This window comes from Papio anubis, chromosome 10, assembly GCF_008728515.1.
Source record: "Papio anubis isolate 15944 chromosome 10, Panubis1.0, whole genome shotgun sequence".
Taxonomy (NCBI): Eukaryota; Metazoa; Chordata; class Mammalia; order Primates; family Cercopithecidae; genus Papio; species Papio anubis.
In genome coordinates, this window is record NC_044985.1 from 88,892,539 (window position 1) to 88,910,999 (window position 18,461).

Sequence of the window (18,461 nt, forward strand, 5' to 3'; positions counted from 1 at the left end):
ATAATTGTATGTATTTTTGGAGTAAATGTGATATTTTGATATATGCAAACAATGTGTAATGATCAATTAAGGGTTATTAGCATATCACCTCAAACATTTATCATTTCTTTGTGTTGGGAACATTTTGAATATTCTCTTTTAGGTATTTTGAAATATACAACGAATTATTGTTAACTGTAGTCACCGTACCATGCTATTGAACACTAGAACTAACTATGTTGATACCATTAACAAACCTTTCTTTCTTGCTCCTACTTTCCAGACTCTAGTAACTATCATTCTACTCTCTGATTTATAAGAATTATTTACATATTAAGAACACTAATCATTTTTAGATTGTGTGTGTGTGTGTATGCTACAAATATCTTGTCCCAGTTGGTGACTTGTCTTCTCCTTCCTGTATGTTTTTTGATGACCAGGAATTCTTGATTTTAATAGAATCAACATTTTATTTATTTATTTATTTATTTAATTTATTATTATTATTATACTTTAAGTTCTAGGGTACATGTGCATAATGTGCAGATTTGTTACATATGTATACTTGTGCCATGTTGGTGTGCTGCACCCATCAACTCGTCAGCACCCATCAACTCATCATTTACATCAGGTATAACTCCCAATGCAATCCCTCCCCGCTCCCCCCTCCCCATGATAGGTCCCGGTGTGTGATGTTCCCCTTTCAGAGTCCAAGTGATCTCATTGTTCAGTTCCCACCTATGAGTGAGAACATGCAGTGTTTGGTTTTCTGTTCTTGCGATAGTTTGCTAAGAATGATGGTTTCCAGCTGCATCCATGTCCCTACAAAGGACACAAACTCATCCTTTTTTATGGCTGCATAGTATTCCATGGTGTATATGTGCCACATTTTCTTAATCCAGTCTGTCACTGATGGACATTTGGGTTGAGAATCAACATTTTTATGTTTGAATATTTTGTATCTTATTTAAGAAATCGTTCCCTAACTAAAGCCATAGAGAAACTCTTCTACTTTATGTAAAAGTTTCATAATTTTGTATGTTTAAAATTTTACTTTACGTACAATAATTTTTTATTTTTGCATATGGTGTGAGATAGGGGTACAGCTTTTCTGCCATACACATGACCAATTGTCAGGCATCATTTATTATAAAGTCTTTCATTTCTCCACAGAAACACACAGCTATTATAATTCTGTCAAATTCAAATGTCTTAGTATTTCTGTGTCTGCTTCTGGATGCTCTAAACTATTTCAGTTGTCATTCTTTCGATTCCTGTGTTAATTCCGTGCTAACTTAATTACCCTAGCTCTATAATACTCTGTGATATCTGTCAGGGTGGGTTCCTGTGTTGTTCATCTTTAGGAATGGTCAGGCTGTTCTTGGCCCTTTGTTCTTCCACTTTAATTTTATAAATGGCCGGTTAAATTTCAGAAACAGAAACCTGTGAGATTTTGATTGGGATTGAATTGAATTTATAGATCAGTTTGGAGAGAATTGGCATTCTTACAATACTGAGTCTTCACATCAATGAACATGCTATATCTTCTCTACATTTATTTACAGCTTCTTTACTGCCCTTCAGTAAGGATTGATGATCTCTTCATAAAGTTGTTACACCCATTTGGATCTATTTCTAAGTACCTGATATTTTGATGTTATTATAAAGAAAATTACTAAAATGTTTTGTTTCTGTTTGTCACTGGCTTAGAGAAATTTAGTTGATTTGTTTAAGCCAGAAAGTGTCCTTAAGACTTTTGTGAACACTAATAATTTAACCGAGTCTCTTTTAGGGGTTTTACACAATCATATCATCTATGATTGACTATTCTTTTCAGATTATTTTATTTCTTTACTAATTCTTATACTTGTCTTTCTTGCATTACTACACTTAGAGCTCCAGTGTTGCATAGAATGAGTGATAGAAGGTGATTTTATTCATAATCTTAATAAAAAGTAGTTCATGTTTTTAGTTTTGCTATACATTTATGGATATATAACTTTTATATTAATAAATTTATACTTGTATATATATCTTTAAATAATTATAAAATATTTACAGTAATGTAAATATATATTATTTATATGCTTAATATTTTTATTTGTTATGTATAGTGAGTGTGTATATGTGTATATATATACACACACATATACACATATAATCAACATTGAAAAATTGAGTCAATTCTTATTTTCTTATTAAGGTTATGAATAAGATCACTTTGGCACCACTTCTGTTCAGTACTGGAGATCTTCACATAGTAAGGCAAGAAAGACAAATATAAGAATTAGAGAAGACACAGGGAGGGGAACATCACACACCAGGGCCTGTCAGGGGCTGGGGTTTAGGGGAGGGATAGCATTAGGGGAAATACCTAATGTAGATGATGGGTTGGTGGGTGCAGCAAACCACCATGGCACCTGTATACCTATGTAACAAACCTGCATGTTCTGCACATGCATCGCAGAACTTAAAGTATATATAAAAAAGAATTAGAGAAGAAATGAAAAACTTTTTTTTTTAAGGTTAAGGAAGTTTCTTTTAATTTCTAATCACTAAAAGTTTTTTATATAAAGGAATGTTAAATTCTGCTAAACATTTTTCCATATCCACTGTGGTGGTTAAATGTTTTTTTGCTTTTGATCTATTAATATGATAAATTGTATTGATTGAATGATTATAGTTTTGCTGTGTCGCCAGGCTGGAGTGCAATTGTGAAATCTCGGCTCACTGCAACTTCCGACACACTGGTTCAAGCGATTCTCCTGCCTCAGCCTCCTGAGTTGCTGGGATTACAGGCATGTGCCACCACGCCCAGATAATTTTTGTATTTTTAGTAGAGATGAGGTTTCACTGTGTTGGACAGGATGGTCTTAATCTCCTGACTTCGTGATCCGCCTGCCTCAGCCTCCCAAAGTGTTGGGATTACAGGCGTGAGCCACCATGCCTGGCTGATTTTTTAAAAGATTTAAATTAAACTGGCACTTCTAGGGTAATCTCAAACTGGCAGTAAAGTGTGATCTTTTTATGCATTGCTGGGTTCAGTTTGCTAATGCTTTCTTACTTTTTACTTATTTATTTATGTATTTTTTTGCTAATGTTTTCTTCAGGACGTCTGTATCTGTTTTTGAGTAAAGTCATCCTATAATTTCCGATGTTGAACGGCAAACTTCTTTTGAACCCTAAATTCCAATGGTCCTATAATTCGTTATTGTTGTCATCATCATTTACCTCATTGCTACAAAAGCACTAAGGAAAGAAAGGTGATGGAAGGAATGACTCATTTTGCCTTGTTAAATGGAAGTATATATAAAATGTGATACTCTCTTAAGAATGATTTTTTTAAAAAACATTTACTTAGAATTTCCATGGTTCCATACTGTCTGAAATTAATTCATGAAACCTTTTTCTATGAGTCTCAGGAACTTGCTATAGAATGTACCAAGAAACTTTTTAAAATTGAGTTTTGAACTTTGAACATGTTCTTTTTCAGTTTCACCTGATAACAGTTCCAAGCACACCCAATCTTTTCTATCCACTAGAGATGAGAACACTTTCCCTGTGATGTTTAAACTTAATTCCAGAGCCACAATCCCACTGATAATCATTGTCCTTTTCTCCTATACATTAAAGTGGTCTTCTTAATTGCTATAATATTCACAAGGAGCCTATTGGAACTGGAGTACTCTCAACTGAAGAACAGTATTGTAGGTGATAAAGTGGTATTGAGAACTACCCAATTTACTTCAGTGAATTCAATCTTTCTTAGGAAGCAAGTGGTACATGATACATTTACCTGAACTTTTGGAGTGATAAGGAAAATGTTTGGCATGCATTCAGGACCAGAGAAACTTTAAAGGTTTATCTCAGCAAAATACTGTTCAGAAAAAGGATCTATTTACTTATAGGATACAAGGGTATTTCCAGTTCTTTGATTCCAGGGGTTTGCAGACTTGTTACCAATGAGAAATATAAGCAGTGTTCAAGTCAAAGGGTTTTTTTCTCTTGCTCCTTTTGCCGGTGTGGAAGAGTCGTGCATCTATTGGGGTACGTTGAACAGGCAGCTCTGTGGCCTACTGCTGAAACTTTTACTGGAATATTATACAAAACACAGACTGGCCAAAGCAGATACCACATGCTAGAAGAATTCTGGGTAGTACAACATTAACAATAATCCCTTTCCCATGGTAATGGGTGCGGTGGTGCACAGTTTGATTTGCTACATTAGACTTGTTAAATTATGTTTTCATTGTGGCCACAGCCTTATGTTGTCTACTGAGTGAGCCTGCTCAGGTGTCACACATAAAATCTGTTGCTGATATTTATTGAGTGTGTGTAGTGGTTGGGGGACCAGATAAGGTTAGAGAAATAACCTCTCTTAGTTCTGGTTTTTATTAGATTTCCCTAAAAGTTCCATGTTTGTTATATTATGTTGCATGTATGCCTGAATATATGGCACAGTCACATAAAAAGCGATCCCCCATTTTCCCAATGAGAATACAACCCTTTTAAGGAGATAGGTGAAATAGCCAAATGTCTACTTAAGTTTGATTAACTTTTTAAGATATACATTTTGTAATCACATGCAAACTTTATTTGAGAAATGTTGATCTTTTCCATGCTCACATTTTACAGGTTGGTTTTATTCAAACTTATTGCGTGGGTTGTTGATATGAATGCCTTTCTATCATGGGAGCAGTATTTTTTTAGTGTTTCAAACTGATTTCCTGAGTACATCACCCCGGCTTCCATCCATATTGCTTGAGAGACTGAAGGTGCAAGGTACTGTCACTAGAAGTTTTATCCTGAGACATCCTTTGCATAATGTTAGGACCTTAGGGTTTTTTGGTTTGTTTCTATTTTGTTTTGTCTTGTGGTAGTGCAGGCAGAAGCCTGTAACTTTGACTTTGTTGTATTGCTTTTACAATGCTTTTTTTTTTTTTTTTTTTTTTAATTGAGACAGAGTTTCACTAGTCGCCAGGCTGAAGTGCAATGGCGCTATCTCAGCTCACTGCAACCTCTGCCTCCCAGGTTCAAGTGATTCTGCCGCCTCAGCCTCCTGAATAGCTGGGATTACAGGTGCCTGCAACCACACCCAACTAATTTTCATATTTTTAGTAGAGATGGGGTTTCACCATGTTGGCCAGGCTGGTCTTAAACTCCTGACCTCAGGTGATCTGCTTGCCTTGGCCTCCCAAAGTGCTGGAATTACAGGCGTGAGGCACTGCGCCCTGCCTACAATGCTCTTTAAGTGGATAGCCAATACTTACAATTGTGGGAACCAGCCCTAGGGATCCTAACTCTTTCTCTGGTTCTTTTATTACTAATTCTTCATCATTTGTGTTGGAATAGGCTGAACCCCTCTGTCTGGTAACCGAATACAACAGCATTTACTTCCTTTTCATACAGAGCCGTTACAGATCCTGATGGCTCTCTAGAGCGATAGCTTTACTGGGTGACTCTGACCCAGTGTGACAGGCACTGTCAGCTGAAGCTGCACCGTCCAGAATACCTGGCCTTCCTGGTTGGCACATGAGGGTGATAACCCTGGGTGGTCTCAAGCAGGCAGTTAAAATCCTTGAAGTGGCACATACTGCTTTTGCTGCTCACTCATTGATCAGAATACATCAGCGGAAATGGCAGGGAGGCGTAATGTGCTTCTCCCATGTGCCAGATGGGAGAAAACTCCTTGTAGGGCAAACACCACAAGGCTGCACAACCCCCAGCACTTGCACTGGTCGAAGGTTGTTCCAGGATGATGTGCACCTTATGGCAACAGTAGAGAGCAACTCCATGATGAGAGAAGCTTTTTAGTGTTGAGGACTACACTGGAGAGGATACTCTCACCTAATATATCTCATACGTGGTATTGAATGAAGAAAAGGAGAAGCGGAAATAACACTGAAATTTAACTGGGCTCCTTTATGGATTAAATTCAGGAAGAAATCTTGAGAATTTCCCCCTAAACAAAAATATATTTACTCCATTCCCTAATATAAGTAGCTACTATTAACATTCATATGACACATGTGAGTAGTTTAAAAACCCAACTGCCTGTCAATTCCCTTAAAGCTTGTCAGTAGTTATGTGGTAGATAGCATTTATAGGGTGACAGTGTATGTTTCTAACCTACCAGCCAAGCAAGTCATAAATAAGTATTGGCCGTCCCTCAAACAGCCCTGTTTCACCCCCTTGTAGACTGTAAACTACATTTAAAAAGTAAAGTCTAAAGCTTTACATAGGTCACATTCTGGCTCCGACATTTCAGACAGACCACATCATTGAACAGTGATAGACCCTGTGCTGGCTTTCCCAGCTCTGTGCCCTTAATATTTCCTTAAGATGAAATCGGTCCTATTCCCACCCCTACCCAGCTTCCTCTGCAGCTAACATCTTTACCTGGAGGAAAGCATTTAGTCTTCCCAGGTCCAAATTATATGCTTCAGTTTTCCCAGAGTCATCTTTGTCTCCTCTCTGCTGTCCTGAAGCAGCGCCTTTTCTTCATCCTGGTAGGCTCAACCACTTCTTATCTCTGACCTCATCTACCTCAACAGCTCTGGACCAGCCTCCATCCTCTTCTGCTCTGATGCCCTCCTGCCTGCTCTTCTGCCTCCACCCTGCCTGCTCCACAGCCTATTCTTAACTTGCAACAAGAGTCCCTCTTCAAAATAGCCGTCAGATCAGGTCTTTCCCCTGCTTCATGTCATCTAGTGGCTCACCCTTTCATTCAGAGGAAAAGCCACCTTTCTTATAGTGGGCGGATTATTTTTCTGTTGATGCCGTAAGAAATTACCACAAACTCAGTGACTTCATATGAATTTATTTTCTTATGTTTCTGGAGTCTTGCTGGGCTAATGCGCTCCTCTGATGTGCCAGGTGGGAGAAAACTCCTTGTCGGGCAAACACCACAAGGCTGCACAACACCCAGCGCTTGCACTGGTCGAAAGTTGTTCCAGGCTGATGTGGAGCTTAACAAGGGCTTAACAAGACTGAGTTCCTTCTAGAGGCTCTGGCAGAGAATCTGGCTTTTTCCAGTGTGTAGAGGCTGCCTGCGTTCCTTGGCTCCTGGTCCACTTCAAAGCTGGCAATGGCCAGTCTGGTCTTTATTGTGCTAAGGCATTTTGACATTGACTCCCTTTCCTCCCTCTTCACCTTTATAAGGGACCTTGTGATTACATTGGACTGAGCCAGATAGATAATCTAGGACAGTCTTCCTCTGCTAAGGTCAGCTGCTAAGCAACCTTATTTCTTCTACTTGCAATCTTAATTTCTCCATAATAGGTTCACAGGTTCCAGCGATTAGGAGATGGACTTTTTTGAGGGGAGGGAGGGTAGTTATTCTGCCTAGCAGGTTACAAGGCCTTCACAATCTAGCCTGTTACTTCTCTGACCTTGTGCCCTACTACTTTTTCTTACAAAGTAGGGCTTTCCCTTGATGGTGTCACCACCTCAGAGACCCATGGAGCTAATTATCTCGTGCCCTTTAAGCCTTTGCTCAGAAGTCACCTTCTCAGTAAGCTCTGTTCTGACCACTGTACTTAATTGTAGCCCACCGTCTGCTTTGTGTTTTTCCATAGCACGTATCCATGTCTAACATAGGAAACAGTTGATTTTTATGTTTGTTGTCTGTAACACAAGCTCTTGGGGAGCTCAGATTTCTGTGTGTTTTTCCTCTGTTGTATCCCCAGCACCTTGAATAGTGTCTGGTGCATAGTAGGCAAGCAATAAATATTTGTGGAATAGTGGATGGATTCTTGAGAGAATTGCAAAGTGTTTTTTAATAAACATAATTTTTTTGTATGCATCAGATATTCCCCATAGCCTCCATGAGGGGCATGATATGGCTGTTTTGGGGTCTTCCAAAGTATTTAGTTTGGGAACTGGTTTGTTGTAGACATTCAGAATACACCAAAAAGAATTATAAAGCGGGGTCTGGGGCAGGGAGGCATGAAGACTTTTTCATTTTATCAGTCTAGACTGGATTCCAGAAGCAGAGTTAAGGAGAGTTCAAGGCAGTTTCATAATCAGTGTAATTCAGGATCCAGGCTAGGTTGACAAGGCAATGGAAGAGTGCCTGCATTCTTATTCAGAGTTGGGGTATCACTATATTGCTTCTTGAAATTACCCCCTCCAGGTCTTTAGCCCTGACGGCTCTTTGTTCTTGTCTCATGGAGGAAACTAGGGAAGAGAATATCTAATCACTCAGTGTATTGTCGGTGCAGATGATGAGAAATACCCTGTATATTCTAGCCTGTGCTCCTGCTTCTGCAAGAATTTTTCTCCCTCTGAGTAAATGATTTGAAGAGTGAGGATTTAGAAGACCAGGTGGTTTTTTTTTAAGAAAAATAAGATTTTGTTATAAAAATAAATGAAATCTATATTTTATCATTTCAATTCAGGCCCTAAGCATACACAGTAGTTACCTTTCATAAAACGTTCTTGCAATAATGCTATTGCACTGGGCTTTGTAATGAAGCTTTGATTTGCATCACTATTCTGAGAACTTTCTGACAATGGTAAGGTAATATTAGGAAGGCAGAGGAAATGAAATGAAATGATGGTAATGCATGTCCATTGTGAAAAATGTTAAGTTGCCAAGGCAATGTCATATCAATAATATTTTCATAAATTAAATTAAGATACATGGGGCAAATAAATATTGCATTTCTCTTTATTATCACTTCAAATATGTGAGGGTAACTATTAGGATTAAAACCAGAAATTAGACATAAAGCATCTCAGCTGAAATGAGAGATGTGCTATTCATCGGTTCAACCTGATGTGCTCTCAAGATTCTTGTCACGTTTATTTCAGGCTTTCAATTTCTCCCCCTCAGTATACTCTAGCAGTCTCTCTGCTGTCCTCTTCTCTCATACTCTGTTTCTTGAGGCAGAATTTCTTTTGAGAATTAGTAGGAGAGTCAGTATAATTCCATTAAGCGTCACTTTCATACTGCACAACCAACCTTCTAGTTTTAAATTCCGTTCTTTTAAATTGAGCTGGTTTTCCTTTCTATCTTTTTCTCTCTCTTGCTTCCTCCCTGTCTCATCCCCTCCCTTCCTAATTCACCACCTCACTCCCTTGCCCTGTCTTCCTCCCCTTTGCTCTCTCTTCTCCTCTGTAGTACACACACACACATATACACACAGAGAGAAAGTATGCACACATATACACAAAAAGTATACACACACATATATACAGGAAGAGAAAATAATGTAAGCACAAAGTATGGAATTAATTCAAAGTTTGTTATACTGGGAAAGTGAGGATGAAGAAAGCTGAAGGTGGTTGGTAGGAAAGAGTTTGAGTCCTCATTTTCCATTACTAGGAAGAAAAAATATAATGTCCCAAACTGAGAAATAAGTATAAAAAGGGCACAAGCTTTCTATTTAAAAATAGAGAGGTCAGCACCAGAAGAAATAACCAAAAGAATTGAGAATAATTCTCTAGAGACTAGGAATTAGAACTGTGGCTACACTTTTTCATCAAGCCTTTGAGATAGTACTGAACTCCTTAGGCTTTGTACACTTTTATTGATAAAATTTTAAAAATTAGAAAAGAATGGGTTAAGAGATGCAAGGCAAACAAAGAATATTGATATTTATATGGGTGAAGGTAATGTAGGTTTAAAAATACAAAGTATAATAAAGCAGAATGTTAGCTAATAACAGGTAAAATTAATACCCCCTACCAAAAATGAAAAACAACAACTTAATAATTTTGATCCTGTGTGTATCAAAAAGCATACTACGTTTTAAAATTATTGTCTTTTATTTCAATAGTTTTTGGGGTACAGGCGGTTTTTGATTGCATATATAAGTCCTTTAATGGTGATTTTTGAAATTTTAGCACAACCATCACTCGAGCAGTGTGCACTGCACTCAATGTGTAGTCTGTTCTCTCTCATCCTCCTCCTAACTTCCCCGTACTGAGTTCCCGAATTTCACTGTATTACTCTTATGCCTTTGCATCCTCATAGCTTAGCTCCCATTTACAAGTGAGAACATAGGATATTTGGTTTTCCATTCCTAAATTACATCACTTAGAATAATGCCCTCCAGCTCCATCCAAGTTGCTGCAAATTACATTATTTCATTCCTTTTTTTATGGCTGAGTAGTATTCCATGGTGTATGTACCACATTTTTTTATCCACTCATTGGTCAATGGACACTTTAGGTTGGTTCCATATCTTTGCAGTTGCAAATTGTGCTGCTATAAATGTGTGTATATGTGTCTTTTTCATATATGACTTCTTTTCCTTTGGGTAGATACTCAGTAGTGAGATTGCTGGATTAAATGGTAGATCTACTTTTATATCCTTAAGAAATCTCCATGCTATTTTCCATAGTGGTTGTACTAACTTACGTTTCCGCCAGCAATGTAAAAGCATCCCCTTTTCACTATATCTACACCAACATCTATTGTTTTTTGACTTTTTAATAATGGCCACTCTTGCAGGAGTAAGGTGGAGTCTCATAGTGGTTTTAATTTTTACATTTCTCTGATGATTAGTGATGTTGAGCATTTTTTCATATGTTTACTGGCTGTTTGTATATCTTTTTTTGAGAAATGTCTATTCGTGTCCTTTGCCCACTTTATGATGAGGTTATTTATTTTCTTCTTGCTGATTTGTCTGAGTTCCTTGTAGATTTTGGCCCCTACTCCTTTGTCAGATGCATAGTTTGCAAATATTTTCTCCAACTCTGTGGGTTGTCTGTTTACTCTGCTGATTGTTTATTTTGCTGTGCAGAAGCTTTTTAGTTTTATTAGGTCCCACTTATTTATTTATTTGTTACATTCGCTTTTGGAATCGTAGTCATGAATTCTTTGTCTAAACCAATGTCCAGAACATTTTTCCGATGTTATCTTCTAGAATTTTTATGATTTTAGGTCTTAGATTTAAGTCTTTGACTCACCTGATATTGTTAGGCTTTGTTTTCCAACCAAAATCTCATCTTGAATTGTAATCCCTGTAATCCTCACGTGTTGAGGGTGGGACCTGGTGATTGGATCATGGAGGCAGTTACCATCATGCTGTTCTCATGATAGTGAGTGAGTGCTTGTGAAATCTGATGGTTTTATAAGCAACTGGCATTTCCCCTGCTTGCTCTTCTCCTTCATGCCACCTTGTGAAGAAGGTGCCTCCTTCCCCTTCATCTTCCACAATGATTGTAAGTTTTCTGGGGCCTCACCAGCCATGCTGAACCGTGATTCAATTAAACGTCTTTCCCTTATGCATTACCCAGTCTCGAGTAGTTCTTTATAGCAGTGTGAAAATGGACTAATACACCATCTTGAGTTTATTTTTGGATAGAATGAGAGATGGGGAACCAGATTCATTCTTGTATGTGTGGCTTGCCAGTTTTCCCAGTACCACTTATTGAATAGGGTGTCTATTCCCCAATTTATGTTTTTGTATGCTTTGCTGGCTGTAAGTTTTTGGCTTTATTTCTGGATTCTCTATTCTGTTCCACTGGTCTATGTGCCTATTTTTATACCACTACTATGCTGTTTTGGTAAGTATAGCCTTGTAGTGTAATTGGAAGTCAGGTAATGACTTCAGATTTGGATGCCTTCAGATTTGTTCTTTTGATTTAGTATTGCTTTGGCTATGTGAGCTCTTTTTTGGTTCTATATAACTTTTAGGGTTGTTTTTCTAGTTCTGTGAAGAATGATGCTGGCATTTTGATGGGAATTGCCTTGTATCTGCAGATTGCTTTGGGCAGTATAATCTCATTTTCACCATATTGATTCTCTCATCCATGAACATGGGATGTTATTCCATTTGTTTGTACGACATCTGAGATTTTTTTAAAGAAGTGTTTAATAGTTTTCTTTGCAGAGATGTTTTACCTCCTTGGTTAAATATATTCCTGGGTATTTTATATTTTTGGAGCTGTTGTAAAAAAGATTGAGTTCTTGGTTTGATTCTCAGCTTGGTTGTTGATGGTGTATAGCAGTATAGGACTTTTTTTTTTTTTTTTTTTTTTTTGATACATGAGAAGAGCTTCAACCACAAAAGTAAAAAGAAGAGTGGAAGAAAGAGTAGTGCCTCCTTAAACTATTGCTGATCCTAGATTTTTTAAGGGATGAGATTTGGTTCCACATTTGGTGGCACATCACAGTATGTCAGGAAAAAATTTTCTTATCCAACTTGTGGCATGTTTTTCTGGTAAGTTGAGCTTTAAATAATGCATAGTCTTGATAAAGGATTGCCACACTGTTTTACAGGCACAAAGAATCTTTTTTTCTTTCTTTCTTTTTTTTTAACTGAAAGGAGTAGACCTTTCACTTAAAAATCAACTCTTTTAATAGGAAAGTTTTGGGCTTCCTTTAACAAAACTATTTTATTGAAGTGATGAATTTCCCTTCTGTACTTTCAGAGCAAATTTGTTTGTTTTCCTTTAAATAGAAAAAAATGCACCTTTCACTACCCTCAACAACATTGACCTTTGACATTAATATAATATTTTAGAAATGTATTTTATCCCATTTCTTCCCTTCTGCATTCCACTTGATTGCTCTACTATTACATTTTACAATGCTGAACAATAAATGCAGTTCAGCTGTATATATCTGTAGACTAAATAAACTGAGAGATAAAACAGAGATGTAAAACCTAACAATCTTTAAGTATAGAACAGGGCAAAAAGTCTTTCTCTAGTAAAGCAATTAAAGACTTGATGGAATAGATGTTAGAAGAAGTTAGAATATTTCTTTATAATACTCTGCATACATTATTTCATTTGATAGATATAACAGTCCTCATTTTAGAGATGACAACTCTGTGTGTCAAAGAGGCTAAGTGATTTCCAAAATATTGTGGCTTCAGAGTAGCCTACACAGCTGTGTTATAGTCAAAAATCAAGTACACGAGAAGAGTCTCAGAAATGAAAATTACTATCCAAGCTACATTGTGACTAATCGTAATAAAATAGGAATTAAGAGGGAAAAATAAACTTTACAAATATTAAGTGCAATAAAAGATAGTGCCTGGCATATAGTAAGGGTACAAATGTTTGCTAAATGTATTTATATGAAGCAAATTAAAGTTATGCAATACCTTATTTTTGTATGATATGATTAGTTCTAATTTGTAACTTTTTAAGGACATTGAGACATTTGGGATATTTATAGTAATTAAAATAACAAAACTTGTACCATCTAAATATTTAACATTCTGAGGAGCTGACTAGAGGTTGAAATGTTTTGTGAAAAATTCCAAAATATTTTCTAGAAAAAAATTAATTGATATTGAGTCTTCGAGTTTATTGAGTTGAGGAAAACATAATACCGAGAAAGTATATGCTTTATAATCACATTTCTGTTTAAAAATAGAACTTAAAAATATACACACCAACATATTAATAAGTTGTGCTTATGTTTTTGGTTTTGGGTCGTAGATTATTGTAACATCTTTTTTGTTCCTTTTGGTTACCAATACTTTTACTATGACAAGCACATGTTATCTAAAAATTACCTGTTAATTTTTTAAAAAAGTGATGGAAAGATGTGGAATTTGAAACTCAATCCTTAAGTTCAGGTTAAATATGTTTCACTAGTTAGCCAGGCATTGTGCTAAACTCTTTACAATAGTATCTCACCTGTTATTCACTTCAACCCATGAGGTAGGTATTACTTGTTTTCATTTTATAGAGAAACAGAAAAACTAAGGTACTCTCTCTCATATTTGAAAGCTTAATTTTAATGAACCGATATACCAATATTTTTCCAAGCAGGCAAGTTTAAACAACAATACTGTTAACAAGCTGAAAAGAAACACCGAGAGAGAGAGAAGGAGTGGAGAGAGTAGGGGAAGATCAGTTCCTTCATTATACTGCTTTTTTTTTTTTTTTTTGAAGTTAAGTAATTGATACATATTAATACAAATGTTTAATTTAAAATTTCCCACAGAAATATCAACATGTCCACAATATAGTCAAGCACGTCAGTTCACCAGCTGCTTTTTTTGCCTGCAGCCATCCCTCCTTGCAGCCTCTGTGTATGAACTCGTCTTTCAATCTGTGTTATTTGCCCTCAAGATCTATGCACAGCTGCAATACTGAAAATTCCTTTTACCTTTCTCTTGAGCTGCATTCTCTTTATTGAGATTTCATAGTTTCTCATTTCTGGTTTAGTCCCTCATTTTCATGAAGCTGACGTCTCAGTAGCTTTCTAAGAAAGATTACATGAGAGCAAACACTTTCTGAGACCTTGTATTTCTAAGAAATTTTTCTCTCTGCCATCACACTTGATTTATAGTTTGGCTGCATATATAATTCTAGGCTAGAAGTCTATTTGCTTCTGAATCTTGAATCGATTGCATTGCTATTTTCTAGCCCCCAGTATTGCTTTTGAGAAGTATATTTCTATTCTCTTTTTACATTCCAGACATGGATTTTTTTTTTTTTTTCCTCTTTGGAAACTTTTAGGATCCTCTATTTATCCCTCAATTTCTGAAAATTCAGAGTGGTATGCTTTATTAAGTCTATATATTTTCAGTGTGGTTATATATGATATTTTACCTTTGTCTTCAGTATTTAATATCAGGACTTAAATCCTCTTCATATTGTCTGTTACTCCCAGGTTTATTCTACTGATTATTTTGGCTTTTTATTTTAAAGGGTTTCCTCATTTTCTGTTATTCTCAGCTGTATGTTTATATTTAAGAAGGATCCCCTTGAAAAGCTGATTGTGACTCTCTGGTGTATGAGGTTTAGTGGTGGAAGGTGTCCCCTAAGTTGGTAGCACCATTAGGCTAATTGGATAGAGATCCTGCCTATTCACTCTTGGCTGGTGAATGTTGTTATCCAATGGCGGTGTATTGATTATCTGCAGATTATATATAACTTAGCAGCTTAAAATGACAAACATTTATTACCTCATACAGATGATTAGTGTCAGGAATGCAGGCATGGCTTAGCTTGGTGATTCTGGCTCTGGGTTTCCCAAGAGTCTGTATCTAAGCTGTCATGTCAAGGATGGGTCAGAGGGCTCACTCCTCAGCTCACATATGTAGGTGCTGGCAGTCCTGATTTCCTTAGATTGTTGGTATGTCCCTAGGGCTGCTTGGGACATGGCAGCTGCATTCTCTCAGAACAAGTGACTCAAGAGAGAAATTAGCAGGGGCATGCTCTAAAGACAGAAGTGCAGTTTTATAACCTAATCTCAGAATTGACATACCAGTACTTCTTTCTGTCATATTTTATTCACCACACAGACCAACCTTGGTGCACTGTAGGAAGGAACTACATAGTGTAAATCCAGGCGGTGGGGCTTGCCGGGTGGCCATTTTGGAGACAGGATACCGTGGACTTCGTTTCTCAATTATTTCCCGCAGAGAAAGACTTCTCTCCATGTGCCTTACCTGGAGATTTAAGCCTGGGTGACAGTGTTTAGGGAACCTAGCGTGGGAATAAAGAAGGGGTCTCACCATTCAGTATTTGACTTTTTCTTAGTTCTCTGTTTTTTCACAACCATGTGTCACACTCAGCCTCTGCAGTTATGCCTGGCATCATTTAGATCAGAATTGGTCAGCCTACCCAGAAAACGCAACTCTGGTTTGTACAAGGAGGAGAGAAGAGAAGGGGCAGTCTCTGGAGCACACAGACTGAGGAATGGAAATGGGGCAAGGCCTCACTGGGCATTTTACAGGCTTTCTACCCATCCTCCTGCCATCAGCCCCCACTGCCCCCGGCCTTTTAAAGCAGCTACTTTCCCCAATTCCTGAGCTTTCCTGGGTCCCTGCAACTTGGTTGGCCTCCCTACCTCTGTAGGATGTCAGGTCTCAGCTGTCTCTCTTCTGGAGAGAGAATTACCACTGATCCTGATCCTTACGTTTTCACTTCCCATCTTCCAGCATTTTGTTAACATCACTCATCTACACTCATTTTCTCTCCAGTTTTCTTCATATTTGTGAGTTTTCACCTATTTTACTATTTCACTGTCTTCGTGGTAGTGCTAGGATGGTTGAATTTCTGTATTTAGCCTGCCATTAAGTGTATATTTCCATTTTTCTGCTTATATAATTTCCAATACATATCCTGATAGATAATATTTCCTACAAAGTTTACTTTTAGAGGAAAAATTCAAAATGTTAACAGACTAATCAGCTTATCCTGCATAAAGCTTTTGAGATGAGAATAGAATGGATTTTGCTTTCCATGACTCTTGATTTCTGGCTGCTTTAGAATGTAGATTTGTAAGAAAAGAAGAGCAGGTGAAAATGGTCAGTAGTATAGTGTCTAGGGAATCAGCTTGGAATTCTGAGCATTTTAGATTTCTCTTGGACTGTTACTTAAAAGTACCCTCACAGCAAACACTTGATAGCTTGACACATACAACCACATTAAAGATAGTGTTTTAACTGCACATATAACTTAACTATTTCTGTATTTATCTTCAGTTTTCAGTGTTAAAACCTGCCTGTTTCTTACAGTGTTGGGATCATGGAAAGAAAGCTATAAACAAGTTGGAAATATTTATTGCAATACCTCAAGGTGAAACCACTAAAGTCCTTCTGTGAGTAATTTATTATACTGCGAGATGTCAGACACATAAGAAACTGTCCTGAACTCCCAAATGAAAGCACTTCCAAAATATAGCATTTCTAAAATGAGCAACCTTTTACTTGTCTAGCATAAGCAGAAGAATAAGATATGTTTAAAGTTTTCATGTTTTTGCTGATAGACTTAAAATCTACATAGCGTTTCCTAGAGTCTGACTTTGACTTGCTCACACACTGTCCCTACCCATGCGAGCTAGAATCCATCCTCTCCCTTCTTGATTTCAACATGAGTTGAGAACCAAAGGAACTTTTACTTGGTCCGGTGACAGTTTCCCGTCTGAGACTTCCTCACGCAGTCACAGAGCCATGGCCCCTGGGCTGTTTTTATTTGCTCTAATTCAAATGCCAATTCTAATTTGCTTTCTGCGGTGCTCTTTTGTTCGTCTGTCTTCTTCTAGTATTTATAATTGATAACTGTAGTTTAATTATTCAAAATCGTTATTTTTAGATGTTTAAAATTTTTTTTTCTCCCCTTCAGACTTGTATATAAATGTCATTATCTCCTGAAAAGTGATATAATTTTCAGAAGCAGAGAGAATACATTATCTTCCTCCTCGTGTATCCAGTGGTGTAGTGTCTGTCGGGGTTCTTAACCTCGACACTGTTGATGCCTTGGGCTGGCTGCACCTTTGTTGTGGAGAGGCTCTCCTGTACGTTGGGCATCATAGGGTGCTCAGCAGTGTCCTTGGCCTCTGTCAGTAGATACTAATAACACTCCCACTTCACAAATTTAATCTTTCTGTAAGACTCAGAAATACATAGGAACAGAAACAAAAGCAAAAAACCAGTTATCGACTGCTTCTTGAGGGCTCACTGCCTGCTGTGAAGCAGCATCTGCAGGTCTGTGGTCAGCGCCAGAGGTTGAAAACCGTTTTAAATGAGCAACTGTGGAGGGTTCACAGGATCAAAGGGCAGAGTTCCTGTTGGGATGTGGGAAACGATGTGACCTCTACTATCTCAGTGGCAGTTCCACAGCCGGTGGAGGTAAGCAATGGAACAATTTAGACTGTTTGAGAACCAAGATGTCACTGTACTGTGAAATCTGCAGACAGAGAAGGCGTTTCATCTGTATTTTTACCTTCAATCTTTGTCCATGTCTATAAGTTCACATTGCCAACAGCCCACCTGCCAACTCTGCTACCAGAATTGCCTTGCCAACCAGCTTTACTCCTGGAATTTAGGGAAGTCTGAGAACAGTCTTCGTCTATTCATATTGGTATGCTGGTACTTTAAATTCATTGAAAGTAAGAGTAGAACCATGTATTAAATGAAAATAAAAATACCTTTATTTGCATGCTGTCACTAGCATGAACCTAACTTCTTATATCTTTTTCAAGTAAGTCAATGAAAACCAGAAATTTCCTGACAACTGGCCTTGGACCATGGCTGCTTTAACCTCTCTGCAGGGACAAGTACATTTCTGTCATTCTGCATTTGTGATCCTGATGTCTGACTGTCACATGTACAGTTATTGGCATCCACAGGGTAGAACTTCTTTCTTATCTGTAGTTCTCAGGTACGGAGCAGGAAAGGAGAGCTGCAACCAAGGGGGTGATATCTAATTCACAACTGGGATGCCCCAGTATGTGGGCCGAGGAGAAGGTACCTGAGTAATGTTATTCATTAACATTTATTTCTGGGCTTTGGACATTCAGTTTTCATGTAGGGTTATTTGGCATGTTCTAATAAAATGTGCCTGTGATTGAAATTATCTTGGATTAAGAAAATAATTTACTGAACAAGTGTTTATTGAGCATCCCTTCTGGGTTGAGCACTGTGCTGGAGAGTATGGCACAGAGCAGACCAGATACAGCTCTTGTGCAGCTTGTAGTCTAGTCTAAGAGAGGTAGAATTTAACACACATGTAACTGCAAACTTTGAAAAGTACTACAAAGGCAAGAGTATTCAGGGAAC

The 18,461-nt window shown here is 37.5% G+C and overlaps 1 protein-coding gene across 14 annotated transcripts in view; it reads left to right on the forward strand.

Moving 5' to 3' along the window:
- Window positions 1-18,461, forward strand: part of PARD3B (par-3 family cell polarity regulator beta) — a 1,095,492-nt gene that overhangs the window by 455,860 nt on the left and 621,171 nt on the right. The window lies entirely within an intron of this gene.